The sequence below is a fragment of the Cricetulus griseus genome, chromosome 6 (assembly GCF_003668045.3).
Source record: "Cricetulus griseus strain 17A/GY chromosome 6, alternate assembly CriGri-PICRH-1.0, whole genome shotgun sequence".
NCBI lineage: Eukaryota > Metazoa > Chordata > Mammalia > Rodentia > Cricetidae > Cricetulus > Cricetulus griseus.
In genome coordinates, this window is record NC_048599.1 from 45,839,412 (window position 1) to 45,860,176 (window position 20,765).

The 20,765-nt window shown below is 43.6% G+C and overlaps 1 protein-coding gene and 1 non-coding gene across 3 annotated transcripts in view; both read right to left on the reverse strand.

Annotated features, from left to right (window-relative positions):
- Window positions 1-20,765, reverse strand: part of Shld1 (shieldin complex subunit 1) — a 73,197-nt gene that overhangs the window by 15,463 nt on the left and 36,969 nt on the right. The window lies entirely within an intron of this gene.
- Window positions 20,360-20,461, reverse strand: LOC113835928. Its single transcript, XR_003486670.1, has one exon. It is a non-coding gene; the product is annotated as a U6 spliceosomal RNA (small nuclear RNA).

Below are 20,765 nucleotides of genomic sequence, written 5' to 3' on the forward strand. Positions count from 1 at the left end.
TAATAAACAGTAATAGAATATCATCCAGCTTCAAAAGCTGTTCCGGGTTCATTTTCATGTGAAAATGTAAATGCTCTTGTTTTGCAGATGATATTTTCCTGTGTATAATTCATTTGCTTTATAAGCAATTACTAACATTATCTCCCTCACTCAGCTGAGGCCTCTACTCTGGAGGCCTCTGCACTGCAGGGCCCATAAACCACACTATCTAATCAAAGCACTATGGTGGGAGGGAATAATTAATTCTATTTCTCATGGTATTCTTTTTGAAAGATAATACAAAGAAGGCCTATAACTCAATTTGAAGAAAGTAAACTTTAATAATGAACTGTTAATCATAGGAATATATATATATATATATATATATATATATATATATATGGGGGGGCAGAGAACATGTATCATGAAGTCACATGTGGTAACATTCACTGGCTCCAAATTCTCATAGCTGCTACAACAACCCCAAAGCTTCCCAGTGAGGAAGCTGTGTGCTGCCTCAAGAAGTGCTCAATTACAGTACTAACTCCAGAACCATGCAACCTCTGTCCGTATTCACACCCATTCCAAACCAAAGTCTCGTACACCATTTCTCTTCCCATGCACTCTAGGTCTGAATTCAGAGGCTTACAGGAATATGCCAGACTGGAAGATCTTAGTTTGCACTAGGAACACCAGCCACAGGTACTCTGGAAGTAGAAAGTTTGCACAGTCTTTGAAACAAGAAATCATGCAAGAAGGGAACAGGTAGAGAGCAGATTAACACACTCATAGATGATAAAATCAAGCCACAGAACTCAAGAATTTATCTAGCTCCCGACCAGCTCAGGGGCCATGGAGGAGGAGGGGCAGAAAGAGTGTAAAAGCCAGAGAACAGGGGGGAACTGGAGCAGAACTGTGTCTTCAGGCATGATGGGACCACTACACGCATGCATTCACAGCAGCTGGAGTTGCCTGAACAAGATGGAGCCAGTTAACTTTCAGCACATAGTGGGAGGGACTCATGAGCCCCTACTCCTAACTGAGGAGCTACTGATGGCTTCTGGGGGAGAAAGAGTCAGCTTTCTTAGGTATGTGGTCTCTGGTAGTTTGACTATGCTCCAGTGAAGCAAGTATATTGTGGTAGCTCATATATTTGAATGCTTGGTCCCCAGCTGGTGGAATTGTTTGGGAAGGATTAAGAGGGGTGGCCTTGAAGAGGTGGGATTGAGGTTTGAAAAGCCCCCCCCCTCCCAGTGTGCCCTCTCTTTCTCCTGCTTCCCATCTGTAGTGGGCTGCTGAACTATAGTTAGGCTATCTTGTGAAAGTATTCCTAAGGAAATGTTAAATGCCCAAACCATCTTGGGCAACTGGTCCCTGATGACTTAGACCAGCCATAAGTTCCTACACAATGTGTCCCTGACCTCAAGGTTATGAGAATAGCCTGACTGCTCATCTGCTGTTTCTACTTCTGTACACAATGCTTGCTTGCTGCAAATATTCAGAGCTGCCTTTGTATATACATCACAATTGCAGTTATGCCTTTTAAAAACTCAAACAAATTGGAGGTCACGGCTGCTTCCCACTGCTCTGCTTGGACAGCCCCACCATTGGCATATAAAGACTCTATTTGACTTATTCAGGCCTTTTGGGAGTTTTCCTCTTCAGGTTCCCATAACATTTGGAGGTTCTACTGAAATTCTTGAGGAGAAGACTCCCAGTGCCTGAGGTACAACTCCTCCTAGGCAAGGGTAAGGGTTGCCAGTCCTAGGGGAGGCCACCAAGATATCATTCCTCGGCCCCAGGAATTGGGTACCCCTCACCAACTTGTCTCCTTCAGGACCTCCAGAGATAAGTAATACCTAGGATTTAGGTTAAAGATAAACCTATGTTTCAGGTTTCTATTCTGTCTGGGGTGGCAATCAGAAAAAGCTGGATGCAGTGTGAGAATTCCAGGGTCTGGATTGTGGCAAGGACAACACCACACATCCTCAGGATCTGGTTTGTCTTGGTTGGTCATTGATTTGTGTCCTATATTTGTTGGATTTGTTGTCACTGTCTCTGTTCCTTGTCTGTGTTTCTGTGCTCCCATTAATCTTTTCTAGTTGCAGGTAGACAGGGAGCCTTACTATTGCTCTCTCCTGTTACTTGAGTGTCACCTCAGAGTTGACTGCTCTGTTGGCTCCTAGAGCCTACTACTCCTGTAGAAGTCACAGCAGACAGCTTCTAAGCTGCTCCTGGCTGCCTCCCCCATAGCTAGCTCTGTCTCTCAGTTCCTCCTGGAGCTTGTCTCTCTTGGCCATCCTCTTACTCTGCTCTGGCTGCCTTGTAGCTGTCTCTGTCTCTCAGCTCTCTCCTATAATTTACTCTGTCTCTATCCATGGCTACTTGTCTCTCATCTCCCCCTAGGAGCTGTCTGCTCAGTCTCTGTCGCTCTTATTGGCTTGCTGGAACCTGCTGCTTCTCTAAGCCCTCCTGGGGGTGCATGTACCTGATGGATTCACCTTGGAGCAAATAGCAACCTTGTGGTTTGGTGACCTCATCAGGATGGAAACAACCATGTGGCTGGTGGCCATCTTTACTAAGTTTAAAGAGAGAACATGTGATATGATTTTACCACCATCTTCAGGTGACCGACTACATGGTATAAACCAATTAGAGCAACATCCATAAAACGTCTTAGTCCTAATGAACCCTCTGCTTATCATAATATCTCCTTTTTAGACTAAGGAGGCAACAGCAAGTCTCCAAGATAATTTGGATTAGGATGGATTTTTATATGATGATTTTTGTCCTGAGAGTAAAAATAACAGATGAAGATAAAACCATGAACAAGGTTTATGAAAAATAGGACTTGAAAACAACATATGTTGATGAATAAGGTATTAAAGCTGCACCCACATGCATTTATATGCAAGGATTAAAAAGTGAAAATAGAAAGCTTTGCAGGTGGGGGAATGCAGAGGACTCCTTTACCTTTGTAGTGTTCTTCGGAGTCAACACTGAAGAGGCTGTGGTGATTAGAGATGTGAATAAAAGGCTTTCAGTGATTTGTATTCCTCGATCAAGGCAACATAAATGAAGTTCTGTTTACTGTGTTCAGTAACTCTTTGCTCTTTTGAAAAAGGCTGAGTTACTGAGGGAAACACAGAAATTTTTTTTAAAAAGTCTTTTAAGGAAGCCAAGGACATATTTATGTAAATAGTTACATAATTATGGAAATATTTAGTAAAATCTATCTAGGTCAATGAATGATTTCCCAGCAGGAAAAATTATTATCCTTGGAAATGCCAGTATGAATAACAGATCTTCTGGATGTCAGCTTTCTCTCAGAATAGTGTCATGGACTGAACCAGAATGCTTGTCCTTGGATGTCCTCAAAATGCAGTGTCTACAAATGCCACTGGTAGATACATGCAGCAATTCTAGTAATTTTGCCAATTCTAGTGTTCACTATAAGTAGAACGATGTGGCCAGATACATCTCTGAGCTAACAGAATGCGCCAACCCAGAGAACCAGGCCAGAGAAACCCATATGGAAAAGGTCAAGGCAGGAAGTGATACCAGAGCAGAACCAAGGAAGTAAGGAGCCCGAAGAAGCTGTCTCCTGGGAGAAATCAGCCCAGGTCACCTCCAGGAAAGCAGGGATAGGGTTATCTCATGATTAGAAAGGCACAGGGCTCAGGCTTGGCTCCTTTGTATTCCCTGGGGGCACAAAATATGTTTGAAGTCACCCACATTGACCCCACAGAGAGACTGGGATCTGATGTCTTGGAGTTGCATCTCTAGGATCCTTGTATTGGAGGCATCCACCTCCATACTGTTTAAAACAGAAACAGGCACTCATATAGCCAGATGGATGCCTGGCCATTCACAGGTGTCTCTGTGCCCATTAGGAGAACAGAGAAGAGCAGGAAATAGAGACGCTTTAGTTTAACAGCTTTGCTTAAAAAAATAAATAACTATTCCTTCCTTCTCACCACCCCTTTTCCTTTTCTTTCTTTTGTGCATCAAACAAGCAGGCCTTCCTGGTGGGAACAAGTTTTTCTTTTCTTTTTTGGGAGGTGGGGGGAGGCGGTGGGTAGCCAGGGCAAGAAGGTAGTGAAAGGTTCAGGCTTTAATGCTGACAGGCTCTATCTCTTTAAGAGACAGACCCCGCCCCCTGACAACAGTCGGGGCACCCACAGGGACATGCTATGCTATTGCCACTCATTACACATTAGGACCGGCCTTAGGACTCTGCGCATGCGTGGAACCTAAGTGCGCATGCACAGTCTTCCCTTTAAAAGTTCCAACTTCCCTGCTTCGCTCTCTCTTCCTTCTCTGCTTCTCTTCTCTCTAGAGACTGACCATGGCGGTCAGCCATTAACTCTGTCTCTCTCCTCTCTTACTCTCTATCCTATTCTTCTACTTCTCTCTCGCTAGCTTTCCTGACTTATAATAAACTGGATGATATATCTCTAGTCTCATGTCTCATCTGGCGCCTTTTTTCTTTCTAATTTAAGCAGAAATCTAACAGGTAGTGCTAATGATTGAACTCCAAGCCTTTGAAATGCTAGGTGGGGACTTTACCAAGCTATAGCCCCACCACCTTATTTCAGCTCTTTTGAATGGAGCACCTTCCTGATTCTACATTTGCCAATTAGTTTGGTAAATTGTACTGGGTATAAAAGAAGGGTCATTATTTAGGTTCTGCTTGGAAATATTACCACAATGTAGCGCTTACAGATGGGGCACCCTGGAGAGGCTAAGGCTTGCTGTGCAGCGCTGTTATCTGAAGCTGGTTTTTACACAGCCTGTCTATTCTCTCCATCTCTCTGTCTCTATCCATCTATCTACCTACCTGCATCCATCTGTCCACACTAACCATGTCTTTATGGCAAAACTATCAGACTACAACATTAAACTGTGTTTAAATAAGCATCACTGACTATAGACTAAGGTTCTGTGCTGGTCTGAATGAGAAATGTCTCCCATAGTATCAGACATTTGAACACTTGGTCCTCTGCTGGTGGCACTCTTTGGGGGGTTCAGGTGGTACAGTCTTGCTAGAGGAAGTATGTCACTGGCTTTGAGATTAAAAGCCTTGGTCTTTCTCTTCTTCTTGCTTGCCACTGAAGATGTGAGCTCTCAGCATCTTACTCCTACTGCCATGGCACACTTCACCGCCATGGTATCCCTCTGAATCATAAATCAAAATAAAACCTTCCATCTGTTGCTTTTGGTCATGGTGTTTTGCCACAGCAACAGAAAATTAACTAATACAAGCAGTGAGGAATAATAACGTTGAGTTTGTATGCAGAGAATGGAAATGTCAAATGTTCCACACACAGGGGAACACATCAACTATTTTAAAAGACAATGAAGAACAGAGATCCTTATGGAGGCACTGGAAAAAGAAAATGTTTGATTAGACATGAGAAGTTATGAATTATAAGTCTGCCAGTTGGGGAAGGTAAATGTTTGCTAAAGATTATACACATGAAAAGCATACATCATCAAATCTAAAGTAATTAAAAAACCCAATTTAGTATGGCAGCTTTACTCAATTTTAATAAAGCTACAGCCTCAACAACTATGAGTCACAGTCCAATCTGTCTCCATGGCACAGAGAAATGACAACTGTCTTTAGCATGACTTCCAGTGAGGTAAACCTGAGTTGATTATTCCCAGAGTAAGTGGACATAGATTTGGTTCAGTAAATGAGGCTGGCCTACCCGTTCATTTCCACATGCTGGAGAAAGTTCCTAGTAACCAAACACGCATCAAACTGTTACAGGGACATGTGCCCATAAGAAGGGCTATCAAAAGGTGTATTTTAATCGATGACAGATTTCTAGTTTTATTGATATAGTAATTGCTTATAAATTTTCAAAGAAGAGACTAAGAGTCTTATACTGAAAAGCAATAGCTCCCCATCCCTTCTGCATCCCCCATAGTCACCATTTCAACTTACTGCTTTAGTTTTTCAGATTTTTGTGTCTAATCAGTGTCCTCAAGGAACACAACAGTTTGGGACATCACCTGTTCATCCCCTACTCTGATAGGGGAAGAACCTGAGCCTCATGCAGAGGGGACAACTTCCCTTTCCCATTCTCTAAGTATGGTCACAACAATTTCATTAATGTAATGTAATACAAACAAATGATCACTTGAACATTCTTGTTTTTCTTCTGTATTTGTTTGCTGTGATTTTAGACAAGGTCTCATTATGCAGTCCCGGCTAACCTGGAACTCACTGGGTAGACCAGGCAGGCCTGGAACCCACATAGATCCACCTGCCTCCAGCTCCCAAGTCCTGGGATGAAGGTGTATGGGCTGGGTTTATCTGCTGTGTTTATAGCTAGCTAAACTGCCCTAATCCTGTAATAACCTCTCAGTATAAATTTCCTCTGTTAAGTGACTGGGATAAACCCTCACTTCCTCAGCCCCTGCCCCACCCTAGAACCTTCCACCCCCTTGATCCAACCTGCTTGATTCTCTGCCCCATTCTGGTTTTGGTGTTTGTTTTGTTTGTAGATTTCTCTGTCTCCTTAGTTGTTTCTGCTTCTTCCAAATTCCATGTTGGTCACCACAGCTCTATATTTTCTATAGAGGAATTCCTTGAATAGCTCTCTGTATGGGGGGAGGGTATTAAAATGCTAATTTGAAGTTCTCTCATGGATAGATAGATCCTCCCACCACCTGACCAGCCAGATAGGAAGGTTTGGGATCCTCTTTCTGGAGAGAACACTTAACCAGAGACCAAAATACAAGGAGTGCGGAGCAGTGTAAAGAACAGGGTCAGGCAGGTTACAGACAGCAGGAAAGTAAAGAAACGGTCCTGAAGTGGGAACAGGTGAGCAAAGCCAGAGGGCAGCCACTGCAGTCAGAGCCATGAGAACAAGGACTAGCAGATCCGAGGGAGGCAGTTCTAGGTTATGGAAATCGATTTTTACAGCCCTTGTCAGGGACATTCACAAAGCCAAAAATTAAAATATCCTGTAATACTTTATCAAATGAATCGAAATTATTTTTACAATATTTTACACCAGACATAGAAAATCACTTCCTATTTCCTTCTGGTTAATTAATTAGGCAGGGTAACAGTTTCATGGAATTTTCTACAGTGTTCATGCAACCTTATGAAGCCCCTGTAATTACATAGTGCCTGACATGTTCCCAATTGTCTCTTTCCTTGTTTGCTCTACCTGAGGCCTCTGGTGCTACTCTAGAACACCATGGCCAGTGCCCATCCTCTGGGTAGCCATCCTCAACTCACCAACAGAGCTAGCTGGTCCCTGCCAAACCCCACTGCACTCAGTGCACAGACTCAGCAGTTTTTCTTTGTCATTTCCTGGAAACAGGGACCCTGTCCTAGCTACAGTGTTTTAGAGAGTGAGGGAGAATGAATGAATGCACTGCCCCGGCTTTTAGTGTTAAGGATAATCCCAAATAACCATCCACACAAGCAGCATGAGAACCTGGGAAGCAGGTAGTAGGGTGGGAGGCAAATGTCTGGTCCCAGCTCAGTCCCTAGCTAGTGCTTTAAACCTGCCTCCTCTACCTGAATTCACAAAGGGTGATTTGGGTTTCTAAGTTTGAAAATAAACAGCAGGATGCTTGAGTCTGCAGGTGTGTGTCTCCTCAGGTTCATATGTTGAAATCCTATCCCAGATGATGGTGCTGGAAGTTGGGCTTAAGTCATAGGGGAGGAGCCTTTATTGGTGACATATAACTACTGACTTTATAAGGGAGAGCTCAGACAGTCCTTTTTGCTGCTTAATGATATAGTTCTGAGCCAGAGACCAGGTCCTCCTCATACACCAAATCTGCTGGTTCCTTGGCCTTGGACTTGCCAGCCTCCAGAACTGTAAGCAACAGAGTTCTTTATTTACAAACTATTTAGTATATGGTATGTTATTATAGCCATCCAAACAGACTAAGGCATGCTGTGGAACACACTGAGCTGGTCTATTTACAGCAGACGTCTACTGACAGGGTTAGAAGAAGTTGGGCTGGAGTGATGAAAAGAAGTGCTACTAAGGACAAGCTAACTGTGGACTCTAGGGATTTGGTTTTCTTGGTTTTGTTGAGATATGGTCTCATATAGTCCAGGCTGGCCCTGAACTCCTGTCTGACCTTTCTGTTGGGATTACAGGAATTCATCACTCCAGTTTTGATCAATGGGGTCTTTTTTTTTTTTAATTACCATCATCCTTCCTACCATACTCTGTAGATGTTTTTCATAAACTTTTTAAAGAGAGAAAGATACTTCACTCAAAATATTAGAAAAATTAGAATGCAACCCAGTGGGGTGAGCTTGAGATGTCTTGTGCCTGTATCACCAGACAGATGGTCCTTTTCCTAGTTCTCTGACAAACATTTCAAAGTGCTAATAAATAAATAAATAAATAAATAAATAAATAAATAAATAAAGGCTGGGGTGAGAAAAGGCTCTTCCTATGCAAGCATAAGGACCTGAGTTTGAATTCCAGTACCATGGGAAAAAAAAAAAAACAGATGATCATGGCTTTTCATGCCTCTGATCTGAGCACTGGTAGGCAAATAAAGCAGACAATGAGCCTCAGGTTCACTGAGAGACCCTGTTTCAAGGCGATAAGGTGAACAGTGGTAGAGACTCTGATAGCTTCTCTGACTTCCACATGTGGGTGCATGCCTACAGACTTGTGTGTAAGAACACACACACACACACACACACACACACACACACACACACACACACCATCTTTAAAAAGTATCAGAAGAGAAAGACTCAGAGGCAGAACTCCTCCCCTGTTGCAGGAAGCCCCCCTCATATACTTCCTTCCTTCAGGAAGCTGCTCCTAAAATGAGGGGTCTGTGCTCTAGGAAACTGAAGGCCCACTACCTTCATAACAAGTGCAGTAGCAACCTCAGGACTGAAAACTGGTCCTCAAGCAGGTACTATAACACTTACAGAGTTGGAGGGGATGACATACAGAATCCCCTGCAGTTCTGTCTCCTCAGTGCCTAGGACAGACAAGTGCCTCAAGTGGAGTTCCAATAGGGAAGACTTGGAGAGAGGGGGGCACAGTCAGGTAGGTGGTGGTCAGGGGCTCTACAAAGTAGAAATGATAAAGATGCCAGTGCAAGCTGCTTCCTCTCCTCATTTTTAAAGAAACTCTTTGCTTTTACTCTCTCAGCACACACTCCATTATACCAGTCACTTAGATGACTCTCTGTTCAGGATGGACAATAACTTACAGCTACACATTTAAACAGAGGCCCTGGGACAATGAGAATATCACACAGCCCTAAACCAGAGCACACAAACAAAACAATGCACTCATAAGGGTCAAGAGGACCCACAGCCATGAGCACTGTGGGCTCCTTCAGGTTGTTCTCACACTTCAGAAAACTAAAGCGGAAGATGAAGCTCACAGGAACCTGGTAGAAAAAAACCTGAAGGAAGTCAAGGGAAGAAACCCAAAAGCCCAAATCAGAACTGTCTTAGGAGCTCATTTTAGAAGGCAAAAATGAGTTCAAATATCGTAGGTTGTGTGTGTCTAAAAGCATAAAGGCTGGAAACTCCATGGCAACAGAGTCAGGCCACATTAGTCACACTATGCCAGCAGGTGCTGTGATTCCAAAAACATCAAGGTCACTGAAACTATCTAGAAACCCAGGAAGAATCAAAAAAAAAAAAAAAAAGGCAAATCTTAAGATTCAAGGTCAAGGACCCAGGAAGTTCGGGGTTTTAAAGGCTGAAAGTTCTCAAAGCGACACACACACACACACACACACACACACACACACACACACACACACACACGCACGCACACACACACACACACACACACACACACTCACACACACACACTCTTTCACTAGCTTAACATTAACATAATAGTAGTCCCACAAGAAGAAGGGAGAAGGTGTGGGGAAAGGGACAGGTACATACAAGAAAGTTACAATGTCACAATGAAAACCCATCTGTACACTGATGGGAGCAGGGGAGCAGGGCTGGATGCACACAGCTCAGTGCTTTGCCTAGCATGGGCAAGGCATAGCTTTGATTTCTAGCACTGGCTGGGAAAAAAGCTCTTGGCTCCGTGGCTTCTTCCAAGAAGACAGTAGAAGAGATTTAGAATAAAAACAAGGGCTAGAGAGATGGCTCAGTGGTTAAGAGCACTGACTGCTCATCCAGAGGACTTAGGTTCAATTCCCAGCACCCTCACGGCAGCTCACAACTGTCTGTAATTCTAGTTCCAGGGGACCTGACACCCATGGCAAAACACCATTGCATATAAAATAGAAAAAACTAATTAATTAATTTTAAAAAGATTATAATAAAAACAATAGCAAGCAGTATGGGTTTATTCTGATGAATTATAGGTCTTTTTGTTTTTTACATTTATTTATTTAGGGAGACATGTATGTGTGTGCACATGTCACATCCCACATGTGTATGTGTGTATATGCACATGTCATGCCCTACATGTGTATGTGTGCATACATCATGTCCCATGTGTGTGTACATATGCCATGCCCCCATAATGAGTATGTGTGTGTGTGCACATGGCATACCCCAGTATGTATGCAAAGTACAACTTGTGGGAGCAATCTTCCTTCCACATGGGCTTCAGAGGTTGAACCCAGGTCCTCAGGATTGACAGCAAGGACCACTGAGCTATCTTGTCAGCCCTCTGTCTTTTCTTTTTTTAATTTGGAGGATGTTATGGACACTAGCCAAGGTAATCTCAAGAATTAAGAAGTGGCTAGGAGCTAGAGTTCTGTATTACAGTGTATTGGCTTTTGAAGAATCCAAATGATTGAATCCCAGTCTCAGTGTGTGTGAAGGAAGGAAAATGGAGTTGGTGACATTCAGGGTCCACTTTCCTCAAGAAGCCTTTAGAAAGTAGAGCTGGGGCCAGGAGGTGGTGGCTCACACCTTTAATCCCAGCACTTGGGAGGGAGGCAGGCTGATCTTGAGTTTGAGTCCAGCCTGGTCTACAGAGTGAGTACCAGGACAACCAGGGCTGTTACACAGAGAAACCCTATCTTGAACAGCCCCCTCCCCATAAAAGAAGAAGAAAAGAAAGTAGAGTTGGGCATGATGGACACAGGCTTGTAAATCCAGAATTCAGGAGGCAATGGTGAAAAGACTGTGAGTTTAAGGCTAGCCTGGGCTACTTAGGAACTACACACATGCATGCACACACACACATGCCCGCACGCACAAAAGACATGAAGACAGAAAGCGAGGAGTTGGAGAGAACAGAGGCACAAGAGCAATGGTATAATAGGAATTGCAAGAGAGAGAGAGAGAGAGAGAGAGAGAGAGAGAGAGAGAGAGAGAGAAACCAACAAAATAGAACAGGAATTTCCCACTGTGTAGAAAGATTATGGGTGTTGATGTTTCTCTTTTGGTCTTTTGCATATTTCCTGATCTTTTACAATGAGCGTGCAAACCAGAAAACTTTGAAAAGAGAGACTGATTGACTGACTCACAGAAAGAGGTGTCAATGGGATTAATCAAATGGAGACTGAGAAAGGGCAGCAATAGAGTCATGCCCATTTCTTCAAGATCAAAAATCAATCACTTGTCAGTGTGCACCCACAATGCCTGACCTTGGATGGAGAAATGACAGGTGAGGCAATTTGATTCAACAAACTCTCAGTCACAAAATAAATGAGAAATGAGAAATGAAAAGAGCTAGTACACTGCTGGCTGCTCAACCTTGTTCTTTTTACAGTGGCCCTAATCACAGACTGGAGAGCCTGATGGGTGTGGACACAGACCTGTAATCCCAGCACTTGGGAAGGGAGACAGGAGGACCAGGAGTTCAAGGTCCCCTTGACTATAAAGCAAGCTTAAGGCCAACCTGGGCTACCTGAGACTTTAGCTTAACCATGAAACCAAGACTCTGGAGTTGGCCAAATGAAATAAGGACTTTGGTAAGTTCTTGGGATTCTGAAAGATTTGCACGGCCTCTTTCACTCTTGGCAGAGCATAAAGTTCCACCTGGAGACAGTGTAAGCCCAATGCAAGCCCCTTAATGTTACATAAGCAAACCTTCAGTGGTCACTGAGCTGTGGAGACTGGCTTTACCTCATGACAGCACAAAGCACCTGGAGTCAAGCACAGCCCTTCCTTAGGTGGCCACACTGCCACATTTTCAGTGATTTTTTTTTTTTGAAAAACTTCTATTAAGCTAATATATATCCATGATCTCTATCGGTTTCCACAAACTGAACAAACACATCCAGAATAATTAGCTCAGAGGCCAAGGGCTCCAGAACCCCAGATTGTCATAGTGTACCCTTCAATTTATGATCTTTTCTGTGGTTACATCCACTCTGACTCCCATCACCTACATCACTTTGTCTTTTTAAAAAGCACTTTTATTTTCATTTACTTGTGCGTATTTGTCTGCCACATGTGTGTGGGGGTGCCCACAGAGACAAGAAGAGGTCACTTGAGTCCCTGGAGCTAGAGTTAGGGGTGGCCGTAAGCCTCCTGTCCTGATGTGGGTACTTGGAAAGGAACCTGGGTCCTCTGCAAGAGTAGCGGGTGCTCTTAACCCAGAGTCACTCCAGACTGCTGTCTTTCTGACTTACAAGCAGGCGTCACATAGGATGTACTCTTTGGGGTCTGGGTTCTTTTACCTATCATTGCATTGTGACAGTCATTCATGTTGTATACTGTGACAATGTGTATATTTTCAATGATGAATCTATATTGTGAACCACCACTGATGGTCCCTTTCAGCTGTGGCAGCTTCTGGGTGGTTTCTGGTGATCGTTGTCATTTGTGCTACTGTCAGTGGTCTATTTCTATGAACATGGGTGCGTCCCTTTTAGGGATGTACCAGGCAGCAGAAGTGCTGCGCTCCCAGGTACAGACATGTTCAGCTTTTAGAGATACTGCACACAAGGAAGGTAGCTTCTTTGTGAATTAAGGCCTGGCTCTTCTCCTGCCTGCATCTTCACAATGCTATTTTATGTCAGGACTTGGACAAATATGATTCTCCATCATCCAGGAGTAGAAGCACACAGACCATCTACCTCAAAAGTATTACCTGGAAGGGCCAGTGAGAGGGCCTGACCCCCTTCTTTGGGGTCCATGTGAAAGTAGGAGGGATGGAACTCCACACACTTGTCCTCTGACCTCCACAAACATGCCATGTGCCACATGTGTGCTCCCCCATGCCCTACCTACACACATATGTAATAATAAGCAATAATTAATAAATAAAATAAACATCTTCAAGTCAGGCATGGTGGCTCACGCCTATAATATCAGCACCCAGGAGGCTGAAGTACAAGGACCACCAGGAGTCCGTGGGCAGCTTGGACTAGTGAGTTTCACGTCAGTGACAGCTAGAGCAGGATGCTGCCTCAAAACACAAAAGCATAGAACAAAACAAACAGCTTCCTTCACAGATACTCCTTAAGCTCATTATGATTTTTTCCCTAAAGAAGAGACTATTGATCAAGAAGGGCAGAAGAAATAATAGTGCAATTAAGAGCAAATTATATTATAAAGGACAAGCTGTTGAGTAAAACACAACACATAATTACAATTACCTCAAAGTAAATCAAATGATCCACATAAACACAGCACTCACTGGTAAACTAACGAAAAAAAATTAGACAGGGTTGAGCTTTTAATAGGATCTGTTACAAACGCCGCACGTCTCAGCCTAGGTGACCAGGCAGACAAGAGGCAATTAGTTTGGGGCAGATGCACCAGTGAAAGCCGCTGCAATGGGGCACCAGAGTCAATCTTCCCGGCTCATTAGGACCATCTGCTCATTTTATTTTTCCAGATTTTCACTTTATGTAATCCTCCTTAGTCCCTTCAAGCTAATTGCCTTTTGCTTTTATATTTGATCAGTATCTTTTCCTAATATGCTCGGTTTATGAGCTTCATAGGGCTCTGCTATCTCAAAGTGCGTGTTCAATTTCCTTCCCAGAAGCTTTTTTCAGAGTATTAGGCCTGGGGGAAACTGCAGATGAAAAGATTACTGGGCCATGCAGGGCTTAAATAAATCAAGGATTTGAGGCTATGTTGCTGCTTCCTGTTTCCCAAGGTAATCTTCTTTCAGGTTATTAAACACTGTTTGTGACCTTTAAAAAGAATTGCCCCTAGTCATTAATAATAAAATCTACCACAATAGTAATATAAAAACAATGTCCATTTTCAATGATAAGAGCTAAAGTCTATTTACATATATTCAAAATTACTAAATAGGCTTGAGGTGGCCCAAATTACAACCGAATATATTTTACTTAGTATCACAGATTAAGAAACTTACAATAAAACCAGGTGTGGTGGTGCATGCCTTTAATCCCAGCACTCAGGGGCAGAAGCAGGTGAATCCCTGAGTTCCAGGCCAGCCTGGTCTACAGAGAGTTCCAGAACAGCCTGGGCTACACAGAGAAAACCTGTCTCAAAAAGCCCAAAAGAAAATAAACTAATTACAATAGACAAATGAGGACTGCTGTGATGGCTCAGTGGATAAAGGTGCTTGCTGGAAAAGCCTGGTGACATAAATTCAATCCCTGGAACTGGGATAGGACAAGTTCCAAAGGTTATCCTATGACCTCCACATGTGTGCCACAGAACACACACACACGCACGCACGCACGCACGCACGCACGCACGCACGCACGCACGCACCAAAGAAAATTTTTCAAAAAGACAAATAGGAAATGTAAATGAAAATACTTATGAATGACTTGCTGTTCTAAGACCTGGAGATTCCATGACAAGCAACACAAAAATGGCTGCCCCCATGCCATTGGAAAGCTCTAGAGGGGACATGGCAGATATTAAATGTGAATGTTAGGGAGGGATATGAAGACTAGCCTGGTTACACAGCACATGTAAGACAGTTAGTGAGTAATAAAAACGTTGAGGACCCCACTGTTCTTAAGTATCAGTCTCATTGTTAGCTAGGTAAAGAGTGATTGCTATATATCTCCAGTGTCATTTCACTTCTAACCTTCTTTAGGTTTGGGAAGTCCCCCTGCCCATTTATTCAGGAAACTTTGGGGTACCATAAAGGAATGTAGAGAAGTATGACTATCTGCCCACAAGTGGATAATCTAAAATGGGGAGCAGTTCCCAGAAGGACCAGCAAGGTCAACACATGAACTGTACCTAGAGAGGTTGTAAATAGTCATTTGGCAATCCTGGTACCTGACTGGAGGTAGAGGGCAAGTGCAGAAATGAGACGAGTTGGGGTGGTTATTCTCAACATCTCTCCAGACTAAAAAGGTAGGAAATTCTGGGAACGGAAACAGATATTCGAGGGGAAAGAGATGCAGAGGCCATGGTGAGTAGCCCACAGACCAGCAGAGCACACAGGGCTCCCCCCAAGTCTGGCTGCTCGCTATCTGTGCAGACTGTTAAAGTGAAGTCACCTGGGAAAATCTGGATATCCTATACAAACTCCACCTCAGAGACAAGAAAGAGCTGGACATGGGCAGCAGTGATGCTCAACTAATGACCACATCCAAGTAAATTGCTGGAGGTTGGAGGATCAAAGTCATCTTCAGCTACACAAAGCCAGCCTCAGCTGCCCGGAACACTCTCAAAACAAACAGACAAATAAGCAAATTATGATTAACCTTGCTATACCACCATGGTTAAGTTCCTAAGGACCCCACAGCATTAAGAAATATTAAAAACAGCTATTCAACAGGAAGGACAGCTGAGGCTATAAATAAAACAGTAATTTTTCCTTTAGGAGCTCAACAGTGAAGAGTTGGATTTTGCCACTAGCTACATATAATAAATGGCTTGACTCCAGAACAACAAGAGAATCAAAAGAAAAACCTAGACAGCAGGAAAAAGGAACCTGCATCCAGTTCACAGCCACAGACAGCAGAGAAAATCCTCCTTGCTGCCAGCTGGCCTCTGGCTGTCATCCTCACCCTCTGAGGTGTGCCCAGGCTATGAGCAGCAGTTCCTTCCTCCAGGCCCAGGCCCCTTCTGGGTGCCCCTTCAAGCCCCCAGGGTGCAGAAAGTCCCCCACTTAATCTGTTCATAATAGCCAGTGCTTGAGATGCAAATTTCAGAAATGCTAATTAGTAATTTGTTTAAGGTCTCCTGCAGCAGATAAGCTCATGAAAACAGTGTTCTGTTAAATGAGGACTACTTGTGATGTAACAGTCCCATGGCACATCCTGCTATTTGTTTTTAAATGGCATCTTGCCATCTTAACCCAGGCTGCCTTTGAGCCTAGTGAGCATGCCTATGAATATCAGAAACAACGTCCCCATTAAACACATCCCCTCCTTAAGGAGAAAGACAGGAAGGAAAACTGTTGCCTAGTCACAACCATAGCTTTCTCATTTGCCAAATGTGTCAGCTCAGCCAAGACTGTAACGAGGAATCTAGTAATGAGCTCTCAGAAACATCGCCAGGGGCTTTTGCCTCCTAGTGGGCGTGAGATAGCAGTGCTGGCTGGACTGATGGCCGGACCTCACACAGCTCTCTCCCAGAATGGCCTCATACTGTGTCTCATGCACAGTAGACAGGACTGGAGGGAACAGTCTATTTCTGCATTGTTCACTCACTATCAAAGGCATGTTACCATGACTACATGAACACTCAGCTTTTATGTGCAAAAGGACAGCTGGCAGGTAACACTTGTCAGTCAGTGATGACACACTTGAACAGGAGCCAAGAAAAACAGGTGCAAACTGTTGATTTGTTTTAAAGAAACACACCTCAATAAGGTACTTTCCAAGGAAACGATTAGGCAAGCATTCCTGTGATTTTCAAGGAAAGCTAAGGTCTCCAGTGATTGCTGCAGCATCTACACAACCCACAAGAATCAAATCACCGTGGATCTGAAAAACAATGTCAATACGAGGGTCCAGAAAGGCCATCAAAGTTCAGGGATCCCCAAACAAACCAGAGAAAACAAACCTCAATGTCTATGGTTGAAAACTGGGCATCTGGGAAGCAGGAGAAAGGCTTAGCAGTTAGAAGTGGTTCCTGCTCAACCCTGAGGGCTGCGGTCAGATCCCAGCACCACATGGTAGCCTGCAGAAAACTAGACATTTTGTTGCTGAATTGTTCCAGAAAGTCTCCTTTAAAATGAACCCTTAGCCAGGGTGGTGGCTCATGCCTTTAACTCCAGTATTAGAACAGCAGAGACACCTGGTAAACAGAGTGACTACAGGCCAGCCAAGCTACACAGTGACACCCTGCCTAAAAAGCAAAATAAATAAAACAAAGAAAGCCCTGCCTTCTGGTGACAAGGCGGGCACCCAGGAAGTCTGCTTCTCAGCCTGTCACTCCACACTGACTGTGCCAGGGCAGCTCTGTCCTATAGGTGGGGCTTCTCCTAGCGACTTCAGTTATGGCTGGTGGAGAGGACAGAAGGCATTTACTTCTTGCCCTGTCCATTACGAACACTAGCTCTGAGAAAGTTTCCTTAGTCACAGTCCACTGTGTGTCCTTTAACTAAGAGCTAGACAGTATTTCCAAGGATTTCCGGGGCGGAGGGGGATGTCCCTTGTCTTCTCTGGAATGTGGACAGAAATGACATGTATCTTGAAAACCATAGCCCATTAAAGATACCTTGCCCACTTCCTCGTTGTCCTTCTTGTTTTGATTTCATGAGTAATGACAAGGCCTGGGAGCCACATGGTGGAAGGAACCTGGGCTCCCAAGGGGCTGCTTGGAGGAAAGCCCCCTTGCTGACCTGATCACCTGTCTAGGAGGTTTACACAGTCAAGAAATAAATTTCTTTTCCTGTTTTTTAAAGAATGGGGTGGGTGCACTGGAAGTATGGCTCAGTGGTTAACAGCACTGTTGCTCTTCAGAGGGTCAGAAATCTATTCCAAGTACCCATACTGGGTAGCTCATAACTGCTTGTAACTCCCAGCCCCAGGGAAACAGACACCATCTTGAGGCCTCTGTAGATACTGTCATATAAGACATTGATTCTAGTGTATGTACACACACACACACACACACACACCAAAATAAAAATAAATCAATAAAAATTAAGTGTGATATCTAAACTCTATTCTTAGGAAATAGTTACTGTTTCATTGCTGTGAAGAAACATGATCAAGGAAGTTTATAGAAGAAAGCACTTAGTTGGGAGCTTGGTTACAGTTCCAGAGAGTGAGTCCATGATCATAATGGCAGGGAACATGGCGATAGGTAGGCAGTCATAGCAGTGGAGCAGTAGCTGAGAGCTCACATCTGATCCACTAATTGTAGGCAGAGAGTCAGTGTGAGACTGGGCCTGCCTGCCATGGGCTTTAGAAACCTCATAACCCACCCCCAGTGACACACCTCCACCAACAAGGCCACACCCCCTAATCCTTTCCAATAGTTCCACTAACTGGGGAACCAAGCATTCCAACATATGAGCCTATGGGGGCCATTCTCATTCAAACCGCCTAGTTATCAAAGAACAATACAATATGTCATCTAAAGAAGCTTACAACTGACAGCTTGTAATCTACTAACAGAGCTGGGGAGACAGTTCAGTCAGCACAGTGCTTGCCTTGCAGTCATGAGGACCTGATTAAAACTTCCAGAACCAACTCATAGACACCGGGTATGAGTACACACTTGCGATCCCAGTGCTGGGAAGGTGGAGACAGGAGTATTGCTGAGGCTCACTGGCCAGCCAATCTAGCCTAAATCTTGAGCTCCAGACCAATGAGAGACCCTGTCTCAAAGGACTTGGACAGGATTTCTAAGGACCTTGTTCAAGACAGTCTACACAGTGCACACAGGTGTATATGTACTCATCCACATACATAAATACACACATAATTAAAAAAATTCTAGCAGATTTCTCTGAACGTACATTCTAGAAAAAGTCAAAACTATGGGAACAGTAAAAGGAAATGGCTGCCAGCGGCTGAAGCTGAGGGAGAGGACAGGAAGGGTGAACAGGCAGAGGAAACTCCCAGGACGATAAAGCTCCTCTGGGTGAGCTGGATGTGCCTGATGTGAAATACCTCCTACAGGCCCCGTGTCTAAAGGCCTGATGCTCCGCTGGTAGCAAGTGCTGATCTGGATGGTTGTGGGGACTTAGGGTGAGCCTAGCTTGGAGAAACAGTTTCCAGGGGAGTTGCTGTCCTCTGAAGGTTATCATGGCCCTCTGGATCTCCTCTCTTTCCTGGGCCCCTCATTCCCTGTGAAGAACAGCCTTCATCTCAGTGTCCTGCTTTCTATGAGGATATAATCAAGCTCACAGGCCCAAGCAACCATGGATAGAAACCTCTCAAACCATGAGCCACAGTAAAACCTTCTCCTTTTAAATTCTTTTTGATGAATATTTTGTCACAGTAAAGAGAAAATCAGCTGATATAATGGTCACACAGTGGGCGAAATAAACAACGTTACATGTGTCCGAGTCCAGAGGCTGTACCACACCTAGGGAACACACCTGTGACCTATGCACTTTGCTGACTGTAAAAATCATGCCACTGTGGGGAGCACCGTGCATGTGTGAGGGAGCATATATATATATGTGTGTGTGTGTGTGTGTGTGTGTGTGTGTGTGTGTGTGTGTGCTTCCAATTGTTTTAAGTTCCAATTATGAACTTAAAAGTGCTTTAAAAATGAAGTGCACTTATTTTTATTTTTTAAATTCATCAAATAAAGACAACAGATTAATAATAGTCTCAGTAAATGCCATTAGGCTGTTAGAATAGTCCATCTCTGTTTCCTTATTTAAACAGGCCTTGCCATGATGGGAATGTTCTTCATGGGTCACCCAATGTGGTGGCCACCAGCCCACGTACTCTTGGAGCACTTGAAATCCGGCCACTGTGACTAAAGCCTTGGATTTTAGGTTTAGATGGCCTTATATAAGTGGTGGGTACCATACTGGATAGACTTCATCAGAACCTCATGGTTCTCCAGCTCAGTATAGAAACTACATGACCCAAATTCTATTTCTGAGACCTGGCATACAGCATATCATCTACATTGCCAATCTCTAAAATTCAGGAAAGAGGCAACACTTGGTATTTCAGCATCTTCTGAATAGCAAGTCTCCAGTAAAGCCCAGACTAGAAATCTCCCTGTGCAGGCTGATGCGGGGTAAAATAGAATAATAGTGTGTATGACTATTTAGTATGCATGCATTTCAGAGAAATTTTCTTTAAATGCTGCCCAAATAACTTTACTGTTTAGTGGCAACATGGAATGTGAAGGCACTCTTGACATGGAAACGCGTGGAAGGGCAAAGTCACTAACTCCAGCGAGTGATGTGGCAATGCCATGCTTGACAATGGGTTCCTGTGCGGACAATATCTGTAATGCAGAATGCTTATTGTCTTATCAGAGGAGATATTTTCAAAACAAAAATTTAAAAAGCTAAAAAAATGAATACAGAGTTAAAGTGAAGCAATAACTTTTCTATTTTTCAAATATATGGAATGTTCATTAATTTGCATGGCTTGCTCAGGGGCCTTGCTAATCTTCTCTGGACTGTTCCAGCTTTAGTATACATGCTGCCAAAGTGAGCACTAACTTTTCTACTTCAAAACTTTCTGAGGAGCTGGTGACATATAGCTAAGATGGTTGAGGAACCTGCTTCCAGCCTGATGACCCCAGTTCAATACCTGCCACTCACACAAAGGAAGGAGAGAACTGCTTTCCCCAAGTTGTCTTTGGACCTCCTACATACATACATGTATACCACAAGTAAAGAGAAATGTATTAAAACTTTTTTGAAAAGCCACTTACTGAAATACATACATATATCAATATTTATGATAATTTGAAAATTAGATTGCAGATTTTTCTTAAAACGTCAAAATGTGGTGACATG